Raw genomic sequence first — 20,166 nt, forward strand, 5'->3', positions numbered from 1 at the left:
GTGTGTTGCAACAGGGATTGCCCGCCCCTGGAATAACATAAAAAAAATTTGAGCCCAAGTGCGACGTCACGGATCATCTGCTCAAGAATCACATTGGAACTCTAAGTGGGGAATTATTACTCATTACGCCCAAGCTGTGGCATGGACAAGAAGAAGCCGCAAGCTTGAGGGCTTGTTTGACTGGTGTGTGTCCATCCGTTGCGAGCGCACATACATGCACAGGCACACATACATGCACAGGCACACTTGCGTTCGTGTATCGCCATGCGGCGGGCGAGTGACCTCAGGCAAACACGTTGGCCGCACCATCTGGAAGTCATCTGGCTCGCAGAGGCAGTCAAAGGCTACTTACAGGAGCCTCTGGGGGCCAACACTGAGAAAGTACATTAGCACCTGCTAGCTAAGGTGCTTTGTAAAATGAGATACAAATTGGACGTATTGTCCATTTTTTAGAGACTAGCGTTTCATATTGTGTGTGTGCGTGTGTGTGTGTGTGGAGCATTTGTTTTCCTTCCCCGTGGGGTCCGACAGCTTTGTGACACAGGTGGCTGCCCGGTAGGTGGCAAAATGCAGGAAGTCTGCTTGTCTGTGTATCGCATGCAGCATGTTTTGCCCCTTTCAAAAGCTAGCTATCCTGTGCCTGTGCACGTGCCTGTGCCTATGTGTGTGCGCGCATGTATCCGATCACACCGGGTACTTGACTTCCAGGAACCCCCCCCCAGCAGAAGAAACAGGCGCTGTGTGTGTTTCCTGCTGCCCCTGCACCGTTATCGCAAGGACACACACACAAATACACACAAACATGCACACACACGCAGGCACGCACGCACAAACTCACGGCTCTTCCCTTATAGGTTTCCTCAGCGCCTATCCTCTTCGCGCCTCTGGCCGTCAAGATGTTTCACTGCGATTGTCCGGAGAGAAACGGAGCCAGCGCAAGTTCTTGATTTATTTTTAGTTATTTTCTTTTGTGTTTTTTCCAGTTTTTACGTTTTTAAACTATCCAATTAATTTACAGAAAATTCTGTAATTTTTTTTGTATGCTCCTTCTAATTAAAAAACGTGAAAAGTCAAAGTTTTGTGACGTTGCATTGACTTCAATCTAATGCTGGCTGAACTTTTAATCACAGCCCCCCCCCCCCCCCCCCCATCTCCAGCAATAAGAAGTTTGCTTTGGACCTTGAGATTCCGACAGCATGATTCCAACAAGTCATGATATTTTACAACAAGTTATGTTTTCTTTCCGCCTAAATGCCGAGTTATTTATTTCAACGGATGACATTCAGTGTTGGAAGGCCAAATTCCTGCGCAGCGGCAGCGGCAGCACAAAGTGACACGGCTTGACAAGAGAAAATTATTTTGCAGGCGGGTAAGTAAATCCTTTTGGAGATGGCAATTTGCGGCCAAGGTGATGACAATTTTTTTTTTTTTTGCAATTGTCCTCAAGTCATTCAGCCTGACTTAAATGATTGATGAAAAACAAGCAGGAACACAAAAGAGAGACGACCGTCGTAATTGAAAGGCCTGGTGAGGTTAATTGGCAAGAAAGCCAGTAAGGGATTAAAAAAAAAATTCTGCTGGCATGAAGAATTAACCTGTCACAAAACAATTGCGCGGAGGACACGATGACGAGCAAAACAAAATGAAAGGCGAACCTGCGTTATATTAATACTGTCGTATGACATTGCTTGAGCAACGGTACCACCCTCCATCATCACAGAGCCGATTTGAAGCCTTACTTTGTCGTTGAGTGACCGCAGTATGTTGTTCTATGGGCGGGACATCAAAATGTGTCCTCTGTCCTTACACAGGAGACAAACAACTGCTGGCTAAATTAACGCGCATCCCACTTGGATAACATCCAAAGTGCCGATTTCCTTTTCGAAGCCCAATGGAGCCTCTGATACGCGGCTAATCTTTGGGATGTTTGCTACCGTGACGGCTTTTAATGCAAGGGGGCCTAAGGGGGGGGCTGTGCTACATCAGCAGCCGCCATCCTTGGACCGCAAGTGACGCGGCCGCTTTGGGCAATAATGGCCCACCGGGTAAGCAAGGGGCCCGAGAGGCACTAGAAACCTTCCCGTTTGAAAGCATTTGAAAAGCCATTAGGTCGTGAGCACCCTTGTGTGTGTGTGCGCATGCGCCTGTGTGTGTATAGCAATAGGAAGGCCCCATCTTGTGACTACTGTTGCACATTTGTTTTATGGCTGAACTCACGCTTTCAAGTGTCATTTGATGGGCAACGGCGCTCAAATATTGGACTGCTCGTGCATTAGCCTCGCTCGCTCGCTCGCTCTCGTCAGACGTCACCGACAAGCATCTCGCCGCTAATCAATGCAGTTAATTTGTTTCTTTCTGTGCCACTGCAAAGCTTTGCAGTTTATCGAAAAAAAAGGGTTGGTCTTATTACACGAGTCTTCTTATCTGTCATATTTCCTGGCCGGCCAGTGCTTGCAAAAGGGACTATCTGGCATGGAGCTGATGAAGGGGGAAATGAAATGATGCCGATGAAATCTGACCCATATGCTACGCCGCCGCTGTGCTTGCGCGCGCTGGCAGAGCACGGGCAGCATCACCACAAAGGCGTCAGGCGGCCTTCCATACTTGCAATACAACCAACTGTGGGGCAGAAATGCAGCTCGACTTGGTTAAGGCTCGGTTTCAGGAAGGAGAGCGGAGGCTTTGCCAAACATCAACACCGACCGCCATAGTCGCTTCCATCTCGTCCTTTGGCTCACGTCTCGACTGCGAAAGGAATTCTCTTTTGTCCCAGTGGTGGCAAAGGTGTGCATGCGAGGCGAGTCACTCGGGATTGGCATAATTACACGGCTTCAAATGCAAATCCACAATGTGCTTATTAATTCCATTCTGCCCGTTTCATGTGACTGACTGCACTTAATTAAATCAGATTGATTAGAGCCTTTTCAGTCTTTTTCTCCCCCCTCCCCTCTTCTTTACAAGCACATAATTATGACGAATAGAGGCACTTGAGAGGGAGAGCAGCAGCGCCTAACGTTTCCTTCTTTGCCGGGGGATAGCGGGCGGCTTCAAAGCCTCGGCTGGGAGCTGCACTCCAATCACAAAAACTTTTCAGTCTGATTGCCGCATTCAGCGCTCGCGCGTCGTGCGGTCGGTCATTCAGGGTTGAATTTGGATTTGCTCAATTAAGGGCCTAATAGGAGGTGCCGTTCGGGAGCTGCCAGATGACCGACATGACAAAAGGTGCAAGAAGACGTCACACCAGCAAAAGCCGCCATCAACTCTACATCGGCATCCAAAAGCAACGAAACTAACAATTGAAATGATTTTTAAATCCCACGGTTGATGAAGCTTTAAAAATAAATGGGACAATGTTGTCTTCCCCTCATAACCGTCAGCAACATTTTACCATCGAGGGGTGGGCGGGGCTACATCCGCATCAGCACGGCCCCTCCCCCTCATCTCACTCACACACACATTCATCATGCACTTGATAAAATATGAACTAGATGTGTTTTTTTACTGCTGCCAGATGCCCTGACATCTAGCTGATGGCTTGGCAATTTCACACAAGCGTGACGCCACTCGCAGCGACAACTTCCCTGCCCCCTCTGCGACCTTCTTCCAGCTGTTTAGAGAGTGCAGGGATGCGGCCGGCAGTGGGGGGCAGTGGACAGCGAGGAGGGCGGGATGCGTGAATATTCTCTCCTCAATTCCCATGTTGCACACATTCATAAAGAGCACCTCATGCTAATGCCTTCAGCCTCAGCTAACAGGCGTCATCTATCTTTTTTTATGGATGCTGCCAAACGACTATCGGATAGGAAGGCAAAATTTTATTTGCTTTCCTTTGCTTTTTCGCAAACTGAAGAAATTAGTCGCCTTTTTCAAGTCTGTTTTTTATCCTTCAACATCACCTGCTGAATGTTTTATTTTAAATTTTACGACCTACACTGAAATCACAACCAACGTTAGAATTAGCATGGTAAGTTCAATTGAGACTAAACTTTGTGAACAGTCTTTTGGTTTAGTATTTGTTTAATTGTTTATTTTTTAAACAACGTTTTAAATGAGGAGTAAATGATCAGAATTTTCACACTCACTTTGAAAAACGCGCAGTCTAAAGGGCAAGTCACTGACATTTCTTCAGGGGCTTCCCAGTCATTTAGACACCTTGGCCATTTTTCATGCTAGCATAGTGTCGTCATTGAGGCTAACACACCTGGGGGCCAATTTAGCGCTCGCATAGTACTACAGGAGAAGACAAGCTGATGCGGCTAGCTAGGTAACGGCCAGGATGAAGGCAAAATATGAAGCAGGATGAAACGAGAGAGTTAAAGATGGCACAGTGTATTTATGAGCATCAAAATTGATTTTATTTTCATCTTTTCACAGCAACAAAGTCGCATTTTTGCTAATTGTGAAGAGTTTAGCCATGCATGACACAGATGAGCTGTGCGGGGGCCATTTAGCATTAGTGCCTCCGTGCATCTTAATGAAGTGATAAATTCTCCGCATACTAACAAAGTGGCTGCACTGCATATGGAGGAGACGCTTCCTGCAAGGACAAGGAGAGGAGAATGCAAATAGTGACGCAAAGGTGGATGCCGCTGCAGATGACTGCTTTAAAAAGCCATCTTAGCTAAATTCCAAAGTTTGATCATCATTTTGGAGATTTGGAAAGTCGGACAAATGTGCTCCTGTCAGCACTTGCATAAAGCAACCTGAAATTTGTCGGACATTTCTGCAAAGTCAAAATGCATGAAAAGGTCTCAAGGACCTCGACGCAAAATTGAATCGATTTTGATGACCGAATAACAAACTGCGAGCAACACGGCAAATCCTTTCAGCAATACGATGATAACATCAACGGAAAAAAAACCAAAGATACAAAAGGGCGCTAATGTGAAAAGATCAAAGGGCTTTTGGTTGCCAAAATGAACAAAGACTGAGTGAGCTGCAGTCAACGGGCGCTCGTCGGCTGCATGATGCGCTTGAGCATGCATGATTCCCTGTGAAGAGCTTGGCAAAGATCTTTGCGGCTCGCCGCGACCCAGCGGGAGGTGGCAGGAGCACACGCCAACAAAAGGAGACAGCGCACTCGCAACCCTGCCCAGCCGCCATCCATCCCGGCTGGGATGCAACGCGGATGACAATCTGGAGGCGGAAGGTGCTGATCAAAGATAAATTTCCCTCCCCGCCTCACCTCCCCTTAATTACGCCATCTGTGTCGGAACGCAGCGGGAACGGGGGAGGGAGGGTGCCTCTTAAACGAGTGTAGCTGTAGAGCTGCACTCTGGGATCAAAAGAGAAGATTGGAAATCCTATTTCGAGCTCTTCTGCCACACCAACTGTGGCGTTTAGGTCCGAGAGACAGAAATCAATGTGAGAATGGCGCGGGCTAATCCGTGCGTACAAGATGGCGGCCGCTGGCTTCGCTTCTGGCTACAAGTGCATGGCAAGACGGCAAGTCTACCACTTAGGGTTAAAGTGGCCGTTTTGGTCAGGTGTCGTTGCAAAGGCGTCCGCTTCCGAATTTCAACCACAAGCGCGTGGTCAGTGCAAGTCGGAAGTCAAAAATAGCCACTAGATTCCGTCCACGTGTTAGAACAAAGTGTGCCTACCTGACAGCCCCTTCCCGCTCGTGCCAGATGCGCGGCGGCCCTGCTTTACGAGGCGGTGCCAGCGTGCCCGAGAGGCGCGCACCATTAATCTCCTCCTTGGGGGACGCCGCTATTACACTTTTAAGACTCCCCCCACCTTTTTTCTTCTGACACCGTCAATCGTCCCATCTGCCTTGCCGTAAAGCCTCCACCTTTCTACTTTCCACACTTTCTTCTGTTACGTCGTCTAATTCATCGGCGCGCCCCCCACCCAGCCCACCCTGGGCCGAGCCCACCCACCTGGCAGCTGTGAAGCCATTTTACGGGGGCCTGGCACACTGATCACGCCATTACGATTATTGAGTGTATTAAGCCAAGATGGCGGCGCGCTTTAGTGGCGGCAAGCCTCAGGGGTCGCCGGCTTGGTAACGAACCCCCAAAAGCGCAGCAAATAGGTCCGATCAATAGAGAGTAAATCAAATCCATTTTCCCCATTGAAAGGAATTGAAAAGTTATTCCAGCCTCCTTCAATCACTGTCATTTTCTCTGTCTCTGCAATCCAGAAAATCTTTTATAAAAAGAGAATACGTAGAAATAAAATGGTTTTACCGTCAAATTATTGTACGTACTGTAGTATTTGTGTATTTTCAAAAATGTAATAAAAAAACAAAGTAGAATTGAATAATTGAATAAATAGTAAAAGTGAGTTTGAAGTGTTTGGCGATCATACATTTATTTTGGAGGGTTTAAAATAATGAAGGCAATGAGAAAGCTTTTTAGAGGGCTTGGCACATAAGACGTTTTAAAAAACAAATTTTAAACATAGCAAAAGACATTTCATGGACCTCATCAAATTTTAAAAATATTTCTTGGTAGCCATTTTCACGTTTTTTTTGCAGTCAAGAAATGGGAGACTAAAGAAGACTCACGCAGTTGTCATGAAAATGTTCTCAGCTTGCTTGCTTCAAGCTGTTGATTTGGTGCCTCACAGTTGGTTTGCTGGAAAACTGACACAAAAGAAAAAGTATAGAATTAAACTCGTAAGCATTGAAATGCTCACACCACCTTGTAATAATCCATCTCTCTCCTTTTGCCTCTTTTTGCTTTTAAGTTTGCGGTTTGGACCTCAGTGGCATTTTGTGGTACAGAACTGATAAATATGGACTGTGGTGCCATTGAGGCGCCTTTGAACAAAAAGCTCAATGTTGCCTGCAAGCAGGTGCTCATTCACCTGTGCGCCTACCCCCCACCCACCGTTCTCATTCTCGGTGTGTGATCGATGTGACAGCTTAGCGGGGTGACATAGGTCAGGAGATTGTTTCAGCCCTTCCCGCTCCTCATCCTCCACTCTCGCTTTTTTTTCTCCCCGTTTGCCACCCGGAGCGTCTGCAGGAGCTCATTAGCCGCCGGGTCGACATGTGAATGAATTTATGTTCACCAATGCAGAATTAGCATTCTGCTTCCCGCACCAAATAGACAAAAGAAGATGGCACGCCAGGAGATGCAAAAGAAAGAAAATAGTCAAGGGAGGTGATGGCGGCCATCTTCTTGCACTCAGCTAGAAGGGCGAACACGTCTTCTTACAGTCGCAAATTTTGAATGCGAACAGCTATATTCATATGAATAATGAAGAACATTTAGAATTAACGCTAACGCTGTTTCAATACGCAAGTGGCCAAAAGCGCGACACAATGGCATCTAAAAGAAGAAACGGCCAGAAAAAAAAGCCATCTTAGGTTGCCAAGCCGGAAGCCATTACGTCTCAATCGACGGGGGTGCGCCTTCCCTCCTGGTGGAAGTTGGCCAGCCGTGCCGCCACACGCCCGACGACTGTTACTTAGCGCTTGCTTATTGTGGCGGTCACGCTGCATCCCGTATGGCGGCGTGCAAAAAATAACAGCGTGCCAACGCCGTCTGGATAAACAGCTGCCGCCACCGCCGCCGTCATCTTTTAGGATGCCGCCTTCCAAAAATAGAAAAAGTCAACGGAAGTCTCACAAGAATGGTATCATCAAATTGTTAGGAAAAATATTGTGAGGACAGCTGTAATGTCACAATTGTACGATTATTTTTATTTTTTTTTAACAAGAGATCAAGATTCAGAGAAAAGAGACAGTTGTGATGGTATGAGAGAGAACGTAAAACCAGGAAGTGTTTACCTGGGTGTATGCATCTTGAGGGTCCTTGAGGGTCCAGCCATATTTCTGGGAGGGGGGCTAGAACTAGAGAAAACATGGCGAACCAGTCCGAGGTGTTTCATTTCGGTTTCATTTGGAACAGTTGGGTTCATAACGATGGAGTCCAGTTGTGCATGTCCACTGTGATGTCACGTCTGCAGTCGTCGTTATCGAGAGCACTTTGCAGTGGCCGCCCGGCTTCTCGGCATGCATGTCATCTGCCTCTCTTGCCACCTTTCACCGCCAGACGCCATCTGCTTTCTGTCGGGCGCTGGCCAATGAGCCGCCTGAAGCCCTCGGTCCATTTTCAAGTACGCGACACACACTGCTTTTTCTTTTCCGGCGCCGCCGATGAGTGCTCGGCGGGCACGGAGAGTCTTTCAGTCGCGGGGCCGGAGGTCAAGAGTGCTCGGGGCCAAACATTTGATCTTTACCAGCTGTGTCACAGACTGTCATTGTTTTGGGGTCAGGGGCATTTTACAGTCAAGGTCTTGCTCTCACTGTAAGAGTGACAGCTGCGGCGCGTCTACTGGCAGCCCGCGAGCAAAAACAAACAAGGGAAACAACCGGGACACTCTCACGGCAAAGCGTTCCACAGGGCGCTCCATGGAGAATTCTCACAATGCTGACAAGTGAGTCTGTTTAGTAGACTTGCTTCCATTTGGATGCGTTCCCAGGGAGCGCTTGGCTGAGAACAACTGGAAGCTGCCCAAAAATGGCACCAAAATGGCCTGCAATTAAGTCGCTTTTGTTGACATAGTCAGCAGATTTGGCCGCAAGCAACATTGTGTCGGTAAGCTAAGATGTAAACGTCGAGTGAAACACGCCTCCGACAAGACGACATTGTCATCACACATGTCAGGAACAAAATTCCACAATCTGATATCGTCCTTCAAAATCAATCATCCCCTAAGCCAAGGGCTGCTTCTCCCATCAAGCCCAACACTGTTAAAAATGGCTGTGAAAGCTACAGTTACTTACTGTATTAAACACAGTAACCTTACTGTGTATGATTATTACAGTAGAATGCTGTAATTGTTACAGTTACACCTCGTAAACATGACAAAATCACAGTAGGATAAGTATTACAGTGAAAAACACAGTAGTCGAAGCATTACTGTAAAAGAATCACGATAGCCAGTATAGTACTGTAAATAGAAAAGTACACTTACTGTAATTTTATTGTCAATGTCGACTTAAAAATGGCTGTGAAATCTACAGTTACTTACTGTATTAAACACAGTAACCTTACTATGTATGATTATTACAGCAGAATGCTGTAATTGTTACATTTACACCTCGTAAACATGACAAAATCACAGTCGGATAAGTATTACAGTGAAAAACACAGTAGTCGAAACATTACTGTAAAAGAATTACGATAGCCAGTATAGTACTGTAAATAGAAAAGTACACTTACTGTAATTTTATTGTCAATGTCGACTTAAAAATGGCTGTGAAATCTACAGTTACTTACTGTATTAAACACAGTGACCTTATTGTGTATGATTTTTACATTAGCCTGCTGTAATTGTTACAGTTAAACTTCGTAAATATGACAAAATCACAGTAGGATAAGTATTACAGTGAAAAACACAGTAGTCGAAGCATTACTGTAAAAAAAATTACAATAGTTTATATAGTACTGTAAATAGAAAAGTAAACTACTGTATTTTTATTGTCAATGTCATTGATGAATGAACATTGAAAATTCCTATTTTTATATATATATATATATATATATATATATATATATATATATATATATATATATATATATATATATATATATATATATACATATATATATAAACACCTGTTATCCAATTTACTCACTGCGTGCTCGTTTGATTTCTTCAGATTTAGGAAAATGCAAAGACACTGAAGCAGAAATTAGACTTAGACAGATTGGTTGAGTTCAATCGCAATTCTTGTTCAAAAAGCTCTGTTTTCAGGAAAGTACAATACAGCGCTGGGCCCTTCAAGAGTGGAAAGTCTCCATTCAGAAAAGGCAAAGTCCAAGGTTGTTAGATCAGTTTTATATTCAGTAGCACATTGTGGGCCGGGATTGATGGGCGATGAGTCTTCGGGGTGGGGCAAGTTCGAAGGAGAGTCTGCTTCCATGGGAGTGGTGCTGGTTATGGGCGATTCGGTGTGTAGGTGGGGGGCTGTTGGTATGTGTGTTTGAGGGGGGCTGTTGTCTTCCGTCCCGTCTTTCGGCCTTGGCGGTCATCTTTGGCCGAGTCTTTGGGTGGCTCCTTCTGGCACCTGCTGGTTTTATCTCCACGTGACCTTCCTGTGAACATTCTTCTCCAATCTTGGACATACACTGTCGTACCTCATTCAACCGTATCTTTTCTTTGTTAGGCAAACTATTTCCCTCAGTGCAGAGCGTTCAGTAGTAATCAAAAACTGCCGTCTAGCATTAGTCAAAACATAAGATACAATCAAGTACTGAACGGTCAAGACGACTCTGGCCGTGTCCATGATTCAGAGAAAAAACATCAGGCATGCATTCCACAGTTCCTTAAGGGTCATTAAGCTATTTAGGCAATATATCAAAAGTCATTTGTTTTTTCAAAGTTCTCAGAAATATATCAGATCATAAAGTTATAAAAACCTTTCTCATCACCACTTATCAAAAATGTCTAGTTATGTCTTCTTTATTGATTTGGTGTGTAGGTATAATTATATGCTTAAAATGTTTCTTTTATTTATTTAATATGTGAATATATTTGTCTGCTTATGTACTTTATTCATAATGATTATGTGATAATTATATGATAATCATTGATTTTATTATGAGATATTTTATATCTAATACATACATATATATATTAGATATACACACACACGTATATATATATATATATATATATATATATATATATATATATATACCGTAATTTCCGGACTATAAGCCGCGGCTTTTTTCCAAAATTTTGAACCCTGCGGCTTATAGTCAGGTGCGGCTTATATAAGATTTTTTTCATGATTTTTGTGATGACTTGATCACTTTTATACACTCGTAAAAAGGCTGTGGACCACTGTTGTGCGGTATCTTGAAGAAAAAAACAACAAAAATACTATTTTAAAATACTACTATGGCTGCTGCTTATTCTGGCTGTGTTGTTTGTGACTATTATGAGCTTTAGTAGGAATGCACACTAGGTTACCTGCGTCAAAGGGCTCTAAACCCTTTCTCTTACTCTGCCATGTGACTCAGAGTGGCGCTGTTTGGACCATCTGCATTGTATTAAAACCCAATCAATCAGCATTTAAATTCAATTCTTCTGACATTTTGCTCACCAAAAACAAGTTGTAATGAATGTGAACTTTTAATGCATTTCATTCAGAAGGTTACTTTGAACCCTGAGGCTTAAATGGCGGCGCGGCGTATTTATGGATTTTTACGGCTTTCTGTGTACTGTCTTTCTTTGTAAAAAACTCATGTGCACGTGCGGCTTATAGTCCGGTGCGGCTTATGTAAGAAAAAAACTAAAATATCCCTGAATTTTAGCTGGTGCGGCTTATAGTCCGGTGCGGCTTATAGTCCGGAAATTACGGTATATATATATATATATATATATATATATATATATATATATATATATATATATATATATATATATATATATATATATATATATATATATACATATATATGTATGTATAGCCGTAAGAAGGAGGCCGGACTAGCGAGCGTGAGAGCCACGATCCAAGATGAAACATCCAAGATCCATAAGTACATCAGGGATAAGGCCCCAACGGATGACGTGCTCAGTGAATGTCTCAGACAATGGGCATCAAAGGAAGATGAGGTGCTGGAGGGACCATCATGGGAGGACAAGCCCCTACATGGGATGTACCACCGAAACATAGCTGAAGTAGCTGATATCCAGAAATCCTACCAATGGCTAGAAAGAGCTGGTCTGAAGGACAGCACAGAGGCACTGATCCTGGCTGCACAAGAACAGGCCTTGAGCACCAGAGCAATAGAGGCCCAAATCTACCACACCAGACAAGACCCCAGGTGTAGATTGTGCAAAGAAGGTCCTGAGACAATCCAGCACATAACTGCAGGGTGTAAGATGCTGGCAGGTAAAGCATACATGGAGCGCCATAACCAAGTAGCTGGAATAGTGTACAGGAACATCTGTGCAGAGTATGGACTGGAAGTCCCAAGATCCAAGTGGGAAACACCTCCAAAGGTGGTAGAGAATGACCAAGCCAAGATCCTCTGGGACTTCCAGATCCAGACAGACAGAATGGTAATGGCGAACCAACCGGATATTGTGGTGGTGGACAAAGAGCAGAGGAAAGCCGTTGTGGTTGACATAGCCATCCCAAATGATGGTAACATTAGGAAAAAGGAACATGAGAAACTTGAGAAATATCAAGGGCTCAGAGAAGAGCTGGAGAAGACCTGGAGAGTTAAGACTTCAGTGGTACCTGTGGTCATTGGAGCACTAGGGGCAGTAACCCCCAAACTGGAGGAGTGGCTGAAACAGATCCCAGGAAAAACATCTGACATCTCAGTCCAGAAAAGTGCAGTACTAGGAACAGCAAAGATACTGCGTAGAACCCTCAAGCTCCCAGGCCTCTGGTAGAGGACCCGAGCTTGAAGGGAAAAAGAGACCACCCACGGGGGGTGAGGAAAAGTTATTTTATATGTATACAGATGCATATTAGATATAAAATATCTCATAATAAAATCAATGATTATCATATAATTATCACATAATCATTATGAGTTTTAACTCATAATGACTTACCATGGCATTTTTTTATTCCCAACATTAAGTTTTTTCCCTTTCCCTTTTCTTTTTCACTGGCGGACACGGGCTGACATGGGCTGACGTGATTTATCCAATGAGGATCAAGAAAGTTCAACGGTCTTGCTTCGAATGGCCAATCACGTCAAAGTAAACGGGACAAATCGCGATCACGGCGATTGCACCTCTGGCTCCCACAACAACATTTCTTACACTATTGTGCTGTGTTTTTTGTTGTGTTTCTATGTGTTTGCGTCGTCTATGTTCATTTGTTTCAGTTTGGCAGCGAAAACGACTCCGAGAGAGCGCTGTTTTTCTTTAACTGACCAGATTCTCTTTTTTTAAAACTTACTGAAGCACTAGCGACAGTACGACGGTCGTTACTGTGTCGTTATTTTATATTTTTCTGCTGCGCGCGGGAGAAGATTATTTTCCCGCCTGTTTTTTTTCTCCACCTTCTGCCTCCGTGTTGGTTTTCCTCCTGGCGGCTCCACCACCAAGCACACGTCGTGACGTCAAGAAAATCGGTAAGTAGGCCTACTATCACTAAAAGTAATAAAATAAAATAGTAATACACAAGAAGTAATCAGTTTGCTTGCCATCAAAATTAATTACTCATGCAAGTACTGTAATTTCACCACAGCTTCAATCCCTGCATTTGTTCGTCATTTGAGGATTCACAGAAATGTAGCTAACTTCAGATTTCCATGTGGGGTAGCAGAATGCTTTGCCACTTTTTACACACGTGGCGCCCTTCAAGTTCACATGCACCGCTCTCACAAGAGGACAGCTCAACCCGGACTTGAAAAGCAAATTGATGGAGTTGACTTGGCTTCCACTGTTGAAGGTTGTAGCTTTATGTCAGCTCGGTCAACTCTTACACATTTCCGGCGAAAAAGACAATTTGTGGGGCAGGATCAGCCTATTTCTGGGTTGAACCACACCCACTTCCGGGTTAAGCCCCATTCAGAGTACGGATGTTGATAATCTAATTGATTGAACAGATACAGATAATGGTGTACTCACTCATCCCTAGTAGCCAACTCGTTTGTCATTGCTGCTAATTCAGCTTGCTTGCTATACATCCATCCATTTTCTGAACCGCTTAGTCCCCACGGGGGTCGCGGGCGTGCTGGAGCCTATCCCAGCCGTCATCGGGCAGTAGGCGGGGGACACCCTGAACCGGTTGCCAGCCAATCGCAGGGCACACAGAGACAAACAACCATTCACACTCGCACTCACACCTAGGGACAATTTGGAGTGATCAATCGGCCTACCAAGCATGTTTTTGGGATGTGGGAGGAAACCGGAGTGCCCGGAGAAAACCCACGCTCGGGGAGAACATGCAAACTCCGCACAGGGAGGGCCGGAGGTGGAATCGAACCCGCACCCTCCTAACTGTGAGGCGGACGTGCTACCCAGTGCGTCACCGAGCCGCCAGCCTTGCTATATATGTGTCACTTTTTGTTCATCTTTCACCAACTGCTCCTTCTATCTGTTATATGTACTGCTTGGAAGATATGTCTACTCCCTGCCCTGTTTTTACAGTCATTCATCTGAAGCAGATCATTTATAAAATCGATTGCTGTGAAATATGATTTTTGTAATGTCTGACTTTAAGGAGAGACAATCCTGACTGCAAAAAAGTGGATGCTGTCGATCGAGGGGAGGGTCATAATCCCACCTGCTGCTCACCTGGCTGACTTCACCACTGCCTTGGCCACTCTCTTCGCCTGTTACTGTTTTCAACCTAGAGTATCAGGTGGAAGCCTGCACAACATTGGAGTTTATTCAGAGGTATTAACTGATGAAATTATATACCTAACTTTATTCCCACTGGAATCTTCTATATCTCTCTTCTATAAGTTATTCAGGCAGTATTATCACCCCTTAATATTAAAATAAATGTAATGCAAGTATAAAATACTGCAATATTTTATTTATTTAATTGAAACAATTTATTTTTATCGATTCTTTTAATTAATACCCCCGCAATCACAGTTGTGATTTGCTAATTGATTACTCGTTGACATGTATATAATGTCTCAACCTCTAACTCCTATACTCATTTCATAGGTTTTTGGTCAGAACTAATCCTGACTCCACCAACTGCAGTGCCAAGGAGCAGATGAGCCGGAAGACTTCATACATGAACCCCCATGTGATCTCCTTCATCAGGGACTTTATGGAGTTTGATTGGCTAACTGACTAGGTACAGGTGAGGTTCAGATAATAACTTTTGCATAGAAAGTTCAAGATGGTTTATTTAAAGAAGTCATCTCAAATAGTTATGTTAACTCATGTGGTCGTTTTTTTTCCCCCCCATTCATTCTTAATGGCCCCCTCCGCGAGTCGTCACCTTATCGTGGTGGAGGGGTTTGCGTGCTCCTATGATCCTAGGAGCCATGTTGTCGGGGGCTTCATGCCCCTGGTAGGGTCACCCATGGCAAACGGGTCCTAGGTGAGGGGTCAGACAAAGCACGGCTCACCCAAGCCCCTTATGATGAAAAACATAAATGGACTTTGTTTTCCCTCGCCCGGACGCGGGTCACCGGGGCCTCCCTCTGGAGCCAGGCCTGGAGGCGGGGCTCGAAGGCGAGCGTCTGGTGGCCGGGCCTTCGCCCATGGGGCCCGGCCGGGCATAGCCCAAAATGGAAACGTGGGTCCCCCTTCCCATGGGCTCACCACCTCTGGGAGGGGCCGAAGGGGTCGGGTGCAATGTGAGCTGGGCGGCAGCCAAAGGCAGGGACCTTGGCGGTCTGATCCCCGGCTGCAGAAGCTGGCTCTTGGGACATGGAATGTCACCTCTCTGGCTGGAAAGGAGCCCGAGCTGGTGTGCGAGGCAGAAAGATTCCGACTAGATATAGTCGGACTAGCCTCCACGCACAGTTTGGGTTCCGGTACAAGCCCTCTCGAGAGGGGCTGGACTCTCTTCCACTCTGGAGTTGCCCACGGTGAGAGGCGTCGAGCAGGTGTGGGTATACTTATTGCCCCCCGGCTGGGCGCCTGCACATTGGGGTTCACCCCGGTGAACGAGAGGGTAGCCTCCCTCCGCCTTCAGGTGGGGGGACGGGTCCTGACTGTTGTTTGTGTCTATGCACCAAACGGCAGCTCAGAGTACCCACCCTTCTTGGGGTCCCTGGAGGAAGTGCTGGAGAGCGCTCCTTCTGGGGACTCTATCGTTCTACTGGGTGACTTCAATGCTCACGTGGGCAATGACAGTGAGACCTGGAAGGGCGTGATTGGGAGGAACGGCCCCCCTGATCTGAACCCGAGCGGTGTTCTATTGTTGGACTTCTGTGCTCGACACGGATTTTCAATAATGAACACCATGTTCAAACATAAGGGTGTCCATGTGTGCACTTGGCACCAGGACACCCTAGGCCGCAGTTCGATGATCGATTTTGTAGTCGTGTCATCGGATTTGCGGCCGCATGTTTTGGACACTCGGGTGAAGAGAGGGGCGGAGCTGTCAACTGATCACCACCTGGTGGTGGGTTGGCTCCGATGGTGGGGGAAGATGCCGGTCCGACCTGGCAGACCCAAACGCTCTGTGAGGGTCTGCTGGGAACGTCTGGCAGAATCTCCTGTCAGGAAGAGCTTCAACTCCCACCTCCGGCAGAGCTTTTCCTACGTCCCGGGGGAGGCGGGGGACATTGAGTCTGAGTGGACCATGTTCCGCGCCTCCATTGTTGAGGCGGCTGACCGGAGCTGTGGCCGTAAGGTCGTTGGTGCCTGTCGTGGCGGCAATCCCCGAACCCGCTGGTGGACACCGGCGGTAAGGGATGCCGTCAAGCTGAAGAAGGAGTCCTATCGGGCCGTTTTGGCCTGCGGGACTCCGGAGGCAGCTGACAGGTACCGGATGGCCAAGCGGAACGCGGCTTCGGCGGTTGCTGAGGCAAAAACCCGGGCGTGGGAGGAGTTCGGTGAGGCCATGGAGAATGACTTTCGGACGGCTTCGAGGAAATTCTGGTCCACCATCCGGCGTCTCAGGAGGGGGAAGCAGTGCAACGTCAACACTGTTTACAGTGGGGATGGCGTGCTGCTGACCTCGACTCGGGACGTCGTGAGTCGGTGGGGAGAATACTTCGAAGACCTCCTCAGTTCCACCTACACGCCTTCCATTGAGGAAGCAGGGCCTGGAGACTCTGAGGCGGATTCTCCAATCTCTGGGGTCGAAGTCACTGAGGTAGTTAAAAAACTCCTCGGTGGCAAGGCCCCGGGGGTGGATGAGATCCGCCCGGAGTTCTTAAAGGCTCTGGATGTTGTGGGGCTGTCATGGCTGACACGCCTCTACAACGTTGCGTGGACATCGGGGACAGTGCCTCTGGATTGGCAGACTGGGGTGGTGGTTCCCCTCTTTAAGAAGGGGGACCGGAGGGTGTGTTCCAATTACAGGGGAATCACACTCCTCAGCCTCCCTGGTAAGGGTCTATTCAGGGGTGCTGGAGAGGAGGGTCCGTCGGGAGGTCGAACCTCGGATTCAGGAGGAGCAGTGTGGCTTTCGTCCTGGCCGTGGAACAGTGGACCAGCTCTACACCCTCGGCAGGATCCTCGAGGGTGCATGGGAGTTCGCCCAACCAGTCCACATGTGTTTTGTGGACTTGGAGAAGGCGTTCGACCGTGTCCCTCGGGAGCTTCTGTGGAGGGTGCTTCGGGAGTACGGGGTGCCGAGCCAACTGATAAGGGCGGTTCGGTCCCTGTATCACCGATGCCAGAGTCTGGTCCGCATTTCCGGCAGTAAGTCGGATTCGTTCCCAGTGAGGGTTGGACTCCGCCAAGGCTGCCCTTTGTCACCGATTCTGTTCATAATTTTTATGGACAGAATTTCTAGGCGCAGCCGAGGCGTTGAGGGGGTCCGGTTTGGGGACCTCAGCATCGCGTCTCTGCTTTTTGCAGATGGCGTGGTGCTGTTGGCTTCTTCAGGCCGTGATCTCCAGCTCTCGCTGGAACGGTTCGCAGCCGAGTGTGAAGCGGTCGGGATGAGGGTCAGCACCTCCAAATCCGAGTCCATGGTCCTCGATCGGAAAAGGGTGGAATGCCCTCTCCGGATCAGGGATGAGATCCTGCCCCAAGTGGAGGAGTTCAAGTATCTTGGAGTCTTGTTCACGAGTGAGGGGAGGATGGAGCGTGAGATCGACAGGCGGATGCAGCGTCAACAGTAATGCGGACCCTGTACCGGTCCGTTGTGGTGAAGAGAGAGCTGAGCCAAAAGGCAAAGCTCTCAATTTACCGGTCGATTTACGCTCCTACCCTCACCTATGGTCACGAGCTATGGGTCGTGACCGAAAGAACGAGATCTCGGATACAAGCGGCCGAAATGAGTTTTCTCCGCAGGATGTCCGGGCTCTCCCTTAGAGATAGGGTGAGAAGCTCGGTCATCCGGGAGAGACTCGGAGTAGAGTCGCTACTCCTCCACGTTGAGAGGAGCCAGATGAGGTGGCTCGGTCATCTTATCAGGATGCCTCCTGGACGCCTCCCTGGGGAGGTGTTCCGGGCATGTCCCACCGGTAGGAGACCCCGGGGACGACCCAGGACGCGCTGGAGAGACTATGTCTCTCAGCTGGCCTGGGAACGCCTTGGGATCCCCCAGGATGAGCTGGATGAAGTGGCTGGGGAGAGGGAAGTCTGGGAGTCCCTCCTAAAGCTGCTGCCCCCGCGACCCGACCCCGGATAAGCGGAAGAAGATGGATGGATGGATGGATGGATGGATGGATGGATGGATGGATGGATGGATGGATGGATGGATGGATGGATGGCATTCTTAATGGCACATTCAACATTTTAGATTTAGTTCTGGCTCCTAATTTCAGCGGCGACATCGTAAAAGTAAATCTGGACTCTCCCCCAAAACTCGGCATGTTTAACGCTCTCGGAAAGCATCTCCAATCATTACCGGCGGCGGCTCCCCGAGGTGCTTGTAATGCGTCTTTTTAGTGCGGGCGGGACCGCAAATATGCCGCGACATCTGCGAAGCGAGCAAATGGCAGCAAACGCCAGCACGGGTCCAACCATATTGCCGAGGTATTAGGGGGCGGCTTGGAGAAAGGCTGTCTTGCTAATCCCCCGGCCGAGCGCTCCGCTTTTGTCGGCGCCGCGTCTCTCTCTCTCGCGCGCGCGCTTTCTGCCTGACCTGGCAAGCGCGCGCGGGACCTGGCAACCTTCCGGGCCGTGGAGATTTGCGAACCGCTTTGGCTTGCCAAGTTTGGCACGTCTAGCGCTGAGTCAGTGTTGGCCCACATGACGGAAGTGGGGAGTCCTCGCCGCTCCCGATGAAAAATACTGCAGGGCAATCTACTCAATTGGAGGGAAACACGTTCATTTAGATATAGTCGGCCATTTTACTGCCTTTCACTTATTTATCATAAATCATTGCGTAATTACGTAACAATACAAAAATTTATAGTTAAATTTTTCAATTCAGGTTTTGCTCAACCTCTGCCGTGCAGATTTCCTCGAGCGTGAAAAGCAGGTGGGCCGTCACCGCTGGCGAGCTGGCGGCATTTCAAAGCTGTGGGCTCTCCAACCTTTGGTTCACACGCTTGGCCTCGCATTGTGAGCCCGCGGGTTCACTGTTAAAAATGGCTTTGAAATCTACAGTTAATTACTGTATTAAACACAGTAACCTTACTGTGTATGATTATTACAGTAGAATGCTGTAATTGTTACAGTTACACCTCGTAAACATGACAAAATCACAGTAGGATAAGTATTACAGTGAAAAACACAGTAGTCGAAGCATTACTGTAAAAGAATCATAATAGCCAGTATAGTACTGTAAATAGAAAAGTACACTTACTGTAATTTTGTCAATGTCGACTGTTAAAAATGGCTGTGAAATCTACAGTTACTTACTGTATTAAACACAGTGACCTTATTGTGTATGATTTTTACATTAGCCTGCTGTAATTGTTACAGTTAAACTTTGTAAATATGACAAAATCACAGTAGGATAAGTATTACAGTGAAAAATACAGTAGTCAAGCATTACTGTAAAAAAAAATAATAAAAAATTATATATATATATATATATATATATATATATATATATATATATATATATATATATATATATAATTTTTTATTATTTTTTTTACATATATATATATATATACCCCAGTCGTCACCTTATCGTGGTGGAGGGGTTTGCGTGCCCCTATGATCCTAGGAGCCATGTTGTCGGGGGCTTCATGCCCCTGGTAGGGTCACCCATGGCAAACGGGTCCTAGGTGAGGGGTCAGACAAAGCACGGCTCACCTAAGCCCCTTGTGATGAAAAACATAAATGGACTTTGTTTTCCCTCGCCCGGACGCGGGTCACCGGGGCCTCCTTCTGGAGCCAGGCCTGGAGGTGGGGCTCGAAGGCGAGCGTCTGGTGGCCGGGCCTTCGCCCATGGGGCCCGGCCGGGCATAGCCCGAAATGGAAACGTGGGTCCCCCTTCCCATGGGCTCACCACCTGTGGGAGGGGCCGAAGGGGTCGGGTGCAATGTGAGCTGGGCGGCAGCCAAAGCCGGGGGACCTTGGCGGTCTGATCCCCGGCTGCAGAAGCTGGGTCTTGGGACATGGAATGTCACCTCTCTGGCTGGAAAGGAGCCCGAGCTGGTGTGCGAGGCAGAAAGATTCCGACTAGAT

The 20,166-nt window shown here is 47.2% G+C and overlaps 1 long non-coding RNA gene across 1 annotated transcript; it reads left to right on the plus strand.

Annotated features, from left to right (window-relative positions):
- The first annotated feature begins 52 nt into the window (after positions 1-52).
- On the plus strand, positions 53-1,075 carry LOC125986932 (uncharacterized). The gene is made up of 2 exons (XR_007487816.1): positions 53-183; positions 855-1,075. It is a non-coding gene; the product is annotated as an uncharacterized lncRNA (long non-coding RNA).
- Positions 1,076-20,166: the final 19,091 nt, after the last annotated feature.

Source organism: Syngnathus scovelli, chromosome 19 (assembly GCF_024217435.2).
Source record: "Syngnathus scovelli strain Florida chromosome 19, RoL_Ssco_1.2, whole genome shotgun sequence".
NCBI lineage: Eukaryota > Metazoa > Chordata > Actinopteri > Syngnathiformes > Syngnathidae > Syngnathus > Syngnathus scovelli.